The 10,005-nt window shown below is 36.5% G+C and overlaps 2 pseudogenes; both read right to left on the bottom strand.

The window, feature by feature from the left end:
* Positions 1 to 693: 693 nt before the first annotated feature.
* LOC138875523 (probable carboxylesterase 6) lies at positions 694 to 6,289 on the bottom strand (annotated as a pseudogene).
* A 28-nt stretch (positions 6,290 to 6,317) lies between these two features.
* Positions 6,318 to 9,791, bottom strand: LOC138875522 (probable carboxylesterase 6; annotated as a pseudogene).
* Between the last annotated feature and the right edge of the window lie 214 nt (positions 9,792 to 10,005).

Here is a 10,005-nt window from a genome sequence, read left to right as displayed (position 1 = left end):
GAGGGGCCGATTACATTTTTCTATCATTTATACTCACTGTTTTATCACTCGTTTGAATCCATTAAAAGTTGTTTTAAAAGAGTTTTACTGAAACTAAGCTTGATTTAAAAAGTAAATGATTTGTGTACTGGTTTGGAAATGATCTACATTTGTTGTAGTGTTATGACGTGGCTTACGTGTTTTCTTACTGCTCAGCTTTCATTTACTTTTATTATTTAGTAAGTTAGCGTACTCACATTACTCCTTGCACCTTGTGTGCAAATTTAGGTGTTTCTGAACCCGGTAGCGTGTGTTGATTGCTTAGTGGCAGAGTCATCGGAGTTAGCAAGGTAGCTGCCCGACATTCGCAGCACTGTTTTTCTCCCTCTTGTCTTCCTTAGACTGTATTTAGTACATTTTTAGACTTTTCGTTGTATTCAGACTTTAGTAGATGCTCGGAACTTGTGACACCCCGATGTCGAGCTTGTGTATTAATTCTGCCCTATAAATTTAGACTTACATTACGAGATTATTGATTAATTAGTGGCTTAAAATGACTTTTATTGAAAAATGGTTGATTCAGGAATTGTGTCGGCTGGCCTAGTTTCACTATAGGTGCCATCATGACCGGGTCAATTTTAGGGTCATAACAATCTGCTAAACCTTCGAATTCGTTTGCCTTGCATCTGTTCCTGTAGTAATATGATGCTAATACTAAAATACACCTTTTAAGGCCAATGGTATTAAATCATGACTTTTAGAACAAATCCTTTTTGCTACATTGCGGGCTATGTTCCCACCAGCACTATCACCTCAAAAGAAAATGATAGAAAAATTAATCTTACTTAACCACCAATAATCTTCATTAGCTCCACTAATGACTTTTTCTCTTAGCCACATAATTGCCTTAACGCCGTCATCATAAGCCGCCGGAAGACGATTTTCGGGTGATAATCGATAATTAACAGAAATAATCACACAATTAGCTTTTGCTGCTAATTTGGCTAGGAATTTATAGTAACAAATCCAAGAAGCGAAACTGTCATGACCTCAGTTCACTCTCCGTGAACTATCGTGACGGCACCTAATCGCTACGACTAGGTAAGCCTAACAAATGCGGAAAAGAAATAATTGTGGAAAGAAAATAATTTAAAAACTGAGATAGCAAAATGAAACAGTATTTAAGATGCCACCTAGCATATAACAGTATAAGAATCTCAACCCAACACTTCCAAAATCCGGAACCCCATGAATCACGAGCTAAGAGATACATAAGAAGCTCTAACTCCAGAAATGTGTGACAAAGGGAAAAATACAGAAGGGCTATACTATCATAAAAAGATAGAAAGGGACTCATCGGTCTGCGAACGCGCAGATATACCTCAAAGTCTCTACAGAAGCGCCTTGCCTCAAGGATGATAAGACTGAGTGGAAGTACCTGGATCTACACATGAAAAACATGCGCAGAAAGGGCATAAGTACACCACAGCGGTACTCAGTAAGTGCCAAACCTAACCCCGGCGGGTAGTGACGAGGAGAGTCAGAGCCCTACTAAGGTTAAATGAAATACAGAGGTTTAACAGTATAGAACAAGACAGTATAAATAAGTGCAACAGTAAAAGTAACACAAAATAGAAAGAACAACAGCAACTATAATAGAGACAAAATAATCATGGAAAGGAGTACATCTCAACACAAAGATAACAACCGGGGATCTCCTAAGATACCGTCCTGTAGTCCCCAAATATAAATATCCAGTGGATCTCCCGGGTGAAGTTCCGTAGTCCAACTCATAATGCGCGGGGATCTACCGAAAATTCGATCCGTAGTCCCAAATGTAAGTATCCAGTACAGGGGGAATCTACCGGGAGTAGTCCCGTAGTTCCAATATAAATGTGCAGGGGGATCTGCCGGAATACAAATCCGTAGTCCCAAAGTAAACATACAGGGGGGATCTACCGGGATACCGTCCCGTAGCTCCAAAATAAACATGTAGGGGGGATCTACCGGGATACCGTCTCGTAGTCCCAAAGTAAACATACAGCAACAACACGAAAAATACACAATTCAATTCAAATTCCATACTAAGGTAAAACATGTACTTCTAACCTAGCATGCTGCACATAATCTAGATAAGACAGTTTGAGCAAGTAAAGCAATTAAGTCAATTATACTTGTTTCCCTAAGCTAACAACAGGCGAAAATTTGCAAGTAGTATAAACAGGAAAGAAACACAATTATAATTCCTTAATGAAAATCAGATTTTCAACAATTAGCACAAGTACGCAGTCGTCACCTCACGTACAAGGCATTTTAAATATCGATAATACCAAATCCTAAGGGAAAATTTCCCCACACAAGGTTAGACAAGCCACTTACCTCGAACCTGCTCAAAATCAACCCGAAACTACGTTCTTGCCACGAGTACTCGACTCCAAATGGCCCAAATCTATTCAATTCAATTGCATAATGTAAATAACACTTCAAGTAACTAATTCTACAAATAAATTCTAAGCTAAGCGAAATTGGGTAAAATAACCAAAACGCCCCTCCGACCCACGTCTTGGAATCGGGTAAAATTTACATTTTCAGAATCCCCATACTCTCATGAGCTCATTTATACCAAAATTATCCAAATCCAATGTCAAATCCCCAATCAAAACTCGAAATTTAGGTCTAAGAACTTTTCTCCAATTTTCATCCCAATTCCGAAATTAATGACAAAACTAAGATTAGATTATAGGATACAACGAGAAAGGGATTAGGAATCGTTACCCACTGATTTCCTCTTTAAAATCCTCCCAAAATCGCCCTCTCCCGAGCGAGAAATTAATTTTCTAACTTTTGAAACTAAACCCACGAAATTCTTATTTTCTGCCCAGTAAATCCGCATTTGCGGTCAAAATTCTTGCTTCTGCGCTATCACTTCTGCGATTGAGGGAACCGCTTCTGCGGTTTTCACTAAAACCTCCATCTCCGCACCTGCGACGCAGATACTGCATGTCCCGCAGATGCGGTTACCCTTCCGCTTCTGCAGTCACTACTGCCTTCACTTGTGGCCGCATCTGTGGCTCTATGTCCGCTTCTGCGATCACCTGCAGTCCCCTAGCCGCAAGTGCGGTTACGACAGCAATGGAAAAGCTTCATCTGCCAAACCAAACTCTAAAATCCCTCGTTAACCATCCGAAACCACCCCGAGGCCCCCGGGACCTCAACCAAAATCACGAACAAGTCATATACCACTATCCAAACTTATACAAATCTTCAAAACACCTCAAATAACATCGAATCAACCAATTAACCATGGATTCAAGCCTAAGAACTCGCAATTTACGCTTTCGATCAAAAAGTCTATCAAACCTCGTCCGAATGACCTGAAATTTTACACACACGTCACATTCAACACTGCGGAGCTACTCTAACTTCCGGAATTCCATTCCGACCCCGATATCAAAATCTCACTATCGAACTAGAAACTTCAAAAATTCAAATTTTTGGCATTTCAAGCCTACATTAGCTATGAACCTTCAAAATACAATCTGAACACGCCCCTAAGCCCGAAATCACCCAACGGAACAAACGGAATTCCGTTCTGAGGCCATCTTCACACTACTCCGACTACGACCCAAATTCTATAACTTAAACTCCCATTTGGGGACTAAGTGTTCCAAAACTCTTTGAAACTCCAAATAAATCCTCCCGGCAACTCACAATAGCAGAAGCAAATATGGGGAATGCAGTTAATAGGGGATCAGAGCGTTAATTCTTAAAATAACCGGCCGGGTCGTTACATAAACCAACACAAAATCCACCTCCATGGAAATAAATTAACAAAGGGAATTCTTCTTGACATAATTTTGGGAAATATAAACATGCCCAAATATTTGTGAAACTATCAATTATAATATCATTGGAGATAACACAAAATTCAAGAGGTCATGTAGTAGTGACATTTGGGACAATTGGAAGTCTTTCAACATGGCCATCTTTGTAAACTTTAATAAGCCCTTCAATTTCTTCTACTAAAACTCTGTGATTAAGGGTTTTCTTTGATGATTTTTTTGAAGGCTAAAATTTGGATCAAATGTTATGACTGTCATTCTTCTTTTTCTCATGAGATAATATATTAGAATCAAGAACAAAAGAATAAAGAGAAGAGTAAGAGTGTTTTGAGATGATTTTTTTTTTGACGTGTAGTATGTTGGAATTAATATGAGAAGTGTCTAAAATGCTGACTTAGATACCCAAACCCTCTCAAAGTGCCATCTTACGATTTTTAATTTAAGAGTCATCTTATCTTATGACTATTGCATGGCTGCCAAGTGATGTTCTTATCCAAATTTATTTTTGGATAATTATTAATTACCCACATAATTAAGAATTATATCAACTTACTTAAAATACTACTCATTTTTAACACACTTTATATAAGTTACTATTATGGTCATGTGGTATCATATAAAATAAATAAATACACTATTATTTCATTAAACATCCATGTAAAAAAAATGCACGTATTTTCTCAACTTCCAATTTTCCTAATCTCATATAAAGAGTAAAAAATCTCGTACGCTTAATTCTTAAATTGGTAAAAAGATAACCTTATTTTCTTGTTAGAAAATAATTTCTATTTTTAAAATAAAGAAAATCTCATAAACTTTCTTGCATTATTTGTATAATTTAAAACATATTCGAAAGTAGTAATATTAATAACTATATAAACTCATATTTTTCACCCCTTTTTTTGTACAAAAATGTTCCACTCAAAATACCATATATATATATATATATACGGTATTAAGGTTGTTAAACTCATGGGGTGTAACATCCTTCCCACCTTTAGAACATTCGTCCTCGAATGTTAACTCTTAGAGATTTACAAAACTTTTGCTAGGGTCTTCTCTGTAAATTAAACTAAAACCCAAACTATATCTAAAGTCTCGACTATTCACAACTTTTTGTACTAGGACACGACCAGCTCTGATACCACTTTGTCATGCCCCAAACCTGGGGAGGCGTGGCTGGCACCCGGTATCATACTGGCCCCAGCGAACCACTCTTTAACTCATGATCGTTCGAACAAAACTAGAACATACATAAGTCTAGTTAGCAGAACTCATTCCTTCCGTAACTATCATGGGCCCACATGGCCACAACTCATAATGCATAAATGTAAGTGGGCAACACTGTATCAATAAACTATCGTTCTTAAAAAAAAATACATATGGGCCGTCAAGGCCTCTGAGATACTGTATAAAATAAACCTCTGTCTACAAAGCCTCTAAGATTAACTGACATCAATTGGGATAGGGTACCGGCCTACCCGTAAGTCTATAGTAAAGCTCTGACATGATGACTCATAGACTCGACTGCACTCCGAATGAGGTGGAGTTTTACCGATCCTTCGCTGAATGCCAATCTTGTTTACTATGAGGGCTCGTCAAACTTATTATCTATACCTGCAGGCATGAATGCAGCGTCCCCAACAAAAGGACGTCAGTACAAATAATGTATTGAGTATGTAAGGCAGAACTGAAACATACTCATAATTCAATATTAATTAAGGACATGGAAGAAACATGGAATAAAGGACTCAATCTATAAGTCTGGATAGCTCTATAAATCATGAAATATTTATAGTATCATGCATATGCATATAAATATCATGTAATGCATAGGTCTGTACGTACATAACATCATAAAGCATCTGAGGGCATCTCATCATATCATTTCAGCCACTGTGGGCAAAATCATCATCGTATACTAACTGATCAGGTGGTGATGTGTATATAACGCCGTAACCTTTTCCCATATCCCTATATATATATATATATATATATATATATATATATATATATATATATATATATATATATATATATACACGCGTATATAACGCCGTCTGAGTCATGGGTATATGCACATATATAAATGAATGCAAAGCATAATGAAGTAAGTCAATATGATCTCTTGGAATGTTATGAGACCCATGAATAGACAATACAGTAGTATGACATATGGGGAATCAGGAACATAGGCAACCTTAGTGTTTTTAAGAATAAAATTATTTCTGAAACTTACGTGATTGCTCGTTTCGTTGTGTCATATGGATCATGCCAAAAAAGAAAGAAGGGATAACCTTAACATACCTGTACCAATTCTCTTGACAATACCTTTAACAACTCTCCGTGTTTTTTTCATAAGATTAAAATATTTACAATCTTGAGCCATCTATACAAAACAGAAAAGGCAACAGAGTCTCATTGCTTCTTTGCCATCTGCTAAAACTTCGAATTCGTCTGACTTCCATCTGTTCGTGTAGTAATATGAGGCTAATACTAAAATACACCTTTTAAGGCCAATGGCTTTAAATCATGACTTATAGAACAAATCCTTTTTGCTACATTGTGGGCTATGTTCCCACTAGCACTATCACCTCCAAAGAAAACGCTAGAAAAATTAATCTTAATTAACCACCAATAATCTTCATTAGCTCCGCTAATGACTTTTTCTCTTAGCCACATATTGCCTTAACGTCGTCATCATAAGTCGCCGAAAGACGATTTTCGGGTGATAATCGATAATTAACAGAAATAATCACACAATTAGCTTTTGCTGGTAATTTTGCTAGGAATTCATGGTAACAAATCCAAGAAGCTAAACAAACACAAAATCCACTTCCATGGAAATAAATTAACAAAGGGAATTTTTCTTGATATAATTTTGGGACATATAAACCTGCCCAAATATTTGTGAAACTATCAATTATAATATCATTGGAGATAACACCAAGTTCAAGAGGTAATGTAGTAGTGACATTTGGGAAAATTGGAAGTCTTTCAACATGGCCATCTTTATAAACTTTGATAAGCCCTTCAATTTCTTCTACTAAAACTCTGTGATTAAGGGTTTTCTTTGATGATTTTTTTGAAGGCTATTGGATCAAATGTTATGACTGTCATTCTTCTTTTTCTCATGAGATAATATATTAGAATCAAGAACAAAAGAACAAAGAGAAGAGTAAGAGTGTTTTGAGATGATTTTTTTTTATGTGCAGTATGTTGGAATTAATATGAGAAATGTCTAAAATGCTGACATAGATACCCAAACCCTCTCAAAGTGCCATCTTACGATTTTTAATTTAAGAGTCATCTTATCTTATGACTATTTCATGGCCGCCGGGTGATGTTCTTATCCAAATTTGTTTTTGGATAATTACTAATTACCCACATAATTAAGAATTATCTCAACTTAATTAAAGTACTACTCACTTTTAACGCACTTTATATAAGTTACTATCATGGTCATGTGATACATATAAAATAAATAAATACACTACTATTTCATTAAATATCCATGTAAAAAAATGCACGTATTTTCTCAACTTCTAATTTTTCCTAATCTCATATAAAGAGTAAAAATTCTCGTACGCTTAATTCATAAATTGGTAAAAAGATAACCTTATTGTCTTGTGAGAAAATAATTTCTATTTTTAAAATAAAGAAAATCTCATAAGCTTTCTCATATTATTTGTATAATTTAAAACATATTCGAAAGTAGTAATATTAATAACTATATAAAATCATATTTTTCAACCCTTTTTTTGTACAAAAATGTTCCACTCAAAATACCATATATACATATATATATATATATATATATATGATGGTATCAAGGTTGTTAAACTTACGGGGTGTAACATCTTTCCCCCCTTTAGAACATTCGTCCTCGAATGTTAACTCTTAGAGATTTACAATATTTTTGCTAGGGTCTCCTCTGTAAATTAAACTAAAACCCAAACTATATCTAAAGTTTCGACTATTCACAACCTTTTGTACTTGAGCATCTCGTATCTTTTTCACCTTTACCTTACTTACTTTTCAATCTCACATCATATCTTCTATTTCTTTCATAACCTCCTTTCCATATTACACCTTAAAGCTCTAGTGTGATACCTGCACCTCTGGTGCATACAAAATCTAGCGAAAGCTTCATACTGACTTCGTACGACCCAGCTATATGGCACGATTTGGAAACAAAAGAAAGGTAACATCTCCTAAATGCATATAGCCTCTCAATTATAAATGTGTCGTGCAACACACCCATAAGTGAGACTCTACTGGGCAAGGCTTTGTAGACTCCCTAGGACATGACCCGCTCTAATATCACTTTGTCATACCCCAAACTTGGGGAGGAGTGGCTAGCACCCGGTGTCGTGCTAGCCCGAGCGAACCACTTGGTGACTCATGATCGTTCGAACAAAACTAGAACATACTTTAGTCGAGTTAGCTGAACTCATTCCTTCCGTAACTATCATGGGCCCACATGGCCACAACTCGTAATGCATAACTGTAAGTGGGCAACACTGTATTAATAAACTATTGTTCTTAAAAACATGAATACATATGGGTCGTCAAGGCCTCTGACATACTGTATAAAATGAACCTCTGTCTACAAAGCCTCTAAGATTAACTGACATCAATTGGGACAGGTTACCGGCCTACCCGTAGTCTGTAGCAAAACTCTGACACGATGACTCATAGACTCGGCTGCACTCCTAATGAGATGGAGTCTTATCGATCCTTCGTTGAATGCCAATTTTGTCTACTATTAGGGCTCGTCAAAATGATTATCCATATCTGTAGGCATGAATGCAGCGTCCCTAACAAAAGGACGTTAGTACGAATAATGTACTGAGTATGTAAGGCAGAATTGAAACATAATCATAATTCAACATTAATTAAGGACATGGAAGAAACACAGAATAAAGAACTCAATCTGTAAGTCTGGATAGCTCTGTAAATCATGAAATATTTATAGTATCATGCATATGAGTATAAATGTTATGTAATGCACAGGTCTATATGTACATAACATCATAAAGCCTCTGTGGGCATCCCATCATATTATTTCATCCACTATGGGCAAAATCATCATCGTATACCTGCTGATCAGGTGGTGATGTGTATATAATATCGTAACCTTTTCCCATATCTCATATACATATATACTTTGTGCCCAGGTTGGAACAGCCACACCATTCTCTCCTCGGTTCTCGAGGTAGCTATTTTCATTTCTATTTACTGAGTTAGGCATTTCGACCTGAAATTTGAAGATTTTGGGCAATAACAGATGTGAAAGATAACTTGCGTTATGTGACGAAACCAGCAAGAAAATAATCACTATTATTTTTATCCCCACGGTGGGCGCCAAACTATTTACCGTGAAAATGATAATAACAATTAAATTTGATTATGGGATTCTACATATACATGATCTATTGTTATTCAAGTTTGTTTAAGCAGTTGATGCTATGTATATGAGACTTAGAGATGAAATAAGAGTAAAGGAAAAGGTGATAAGCAAACTGATGGTCAATTATCGGGGCCTCGAGCTTGTCAATTCAGGGCCTCGGGGTTGATTCTGGAGCTCGACTGGGAGCTATCGATGGTAATCGAGATACGGCTAACAGTTATACTAAAATCAATGGAGGCTCATTATGGACAATGATAAGCAATAAATGAAGAACAATAATGAAGATAGTAAATGAAAGCAATAATATCAAGAGAGTATGTTAGAGAGCAAAGAGAATGTTCTTGTATATTTCATATGGAGTAATTGAGGCAATAGCAAAATGACAATGATCTCCTTTATATAGGAGGGAAATCCAACATAGTACAAAATACATTAATGACAAAAAGTAGGGATGGGACAGCTAGATGACACCCTGACTCAGGGTTACAGTAGTCCACTAGGCTCTTCCAGTCCTATCTGCGTACCTTGGGAACTCCCCATTTTTCCAATATAGCCATTGATCTGTATTGCCCCGAGGTCGAGCATCGGCAGCCCTCGAAGGTAAATCTCGATCTCAGTCTTGAGCCTTGGGAAGTGTGTTTGCGAGGCATTATAAAGACGAGGAAATTGAACCTTCCGATTTTGTTGTGCATAGATAGTCTCCGCGTTTCTTAGAGTGAAAGTGAAAAGAAAAGATCTTGAACCTTTGCCTTCTCTGACACTCTTGTATCG

The sequence above is a fragment of the Nicotiana sylvestris genome, chromosome 8, assembly GCF_000393655.2.
Source record: "Nicotiana sylvestris chromosome 8, ASM39365v2, whole genome shotgun sequence".
Taxonomy (NCBI): Eukaryota; Viridiplantae; Streptophyta; class Magnoliopsida; order Solanales; family Solanaceae; genus Nicotiana; species Nicotiana sylvestris.
Note: the sequence above shows the minus strand (reverse complement) of the source record. Positions and strands in the feature narration are given on the sequence as shown.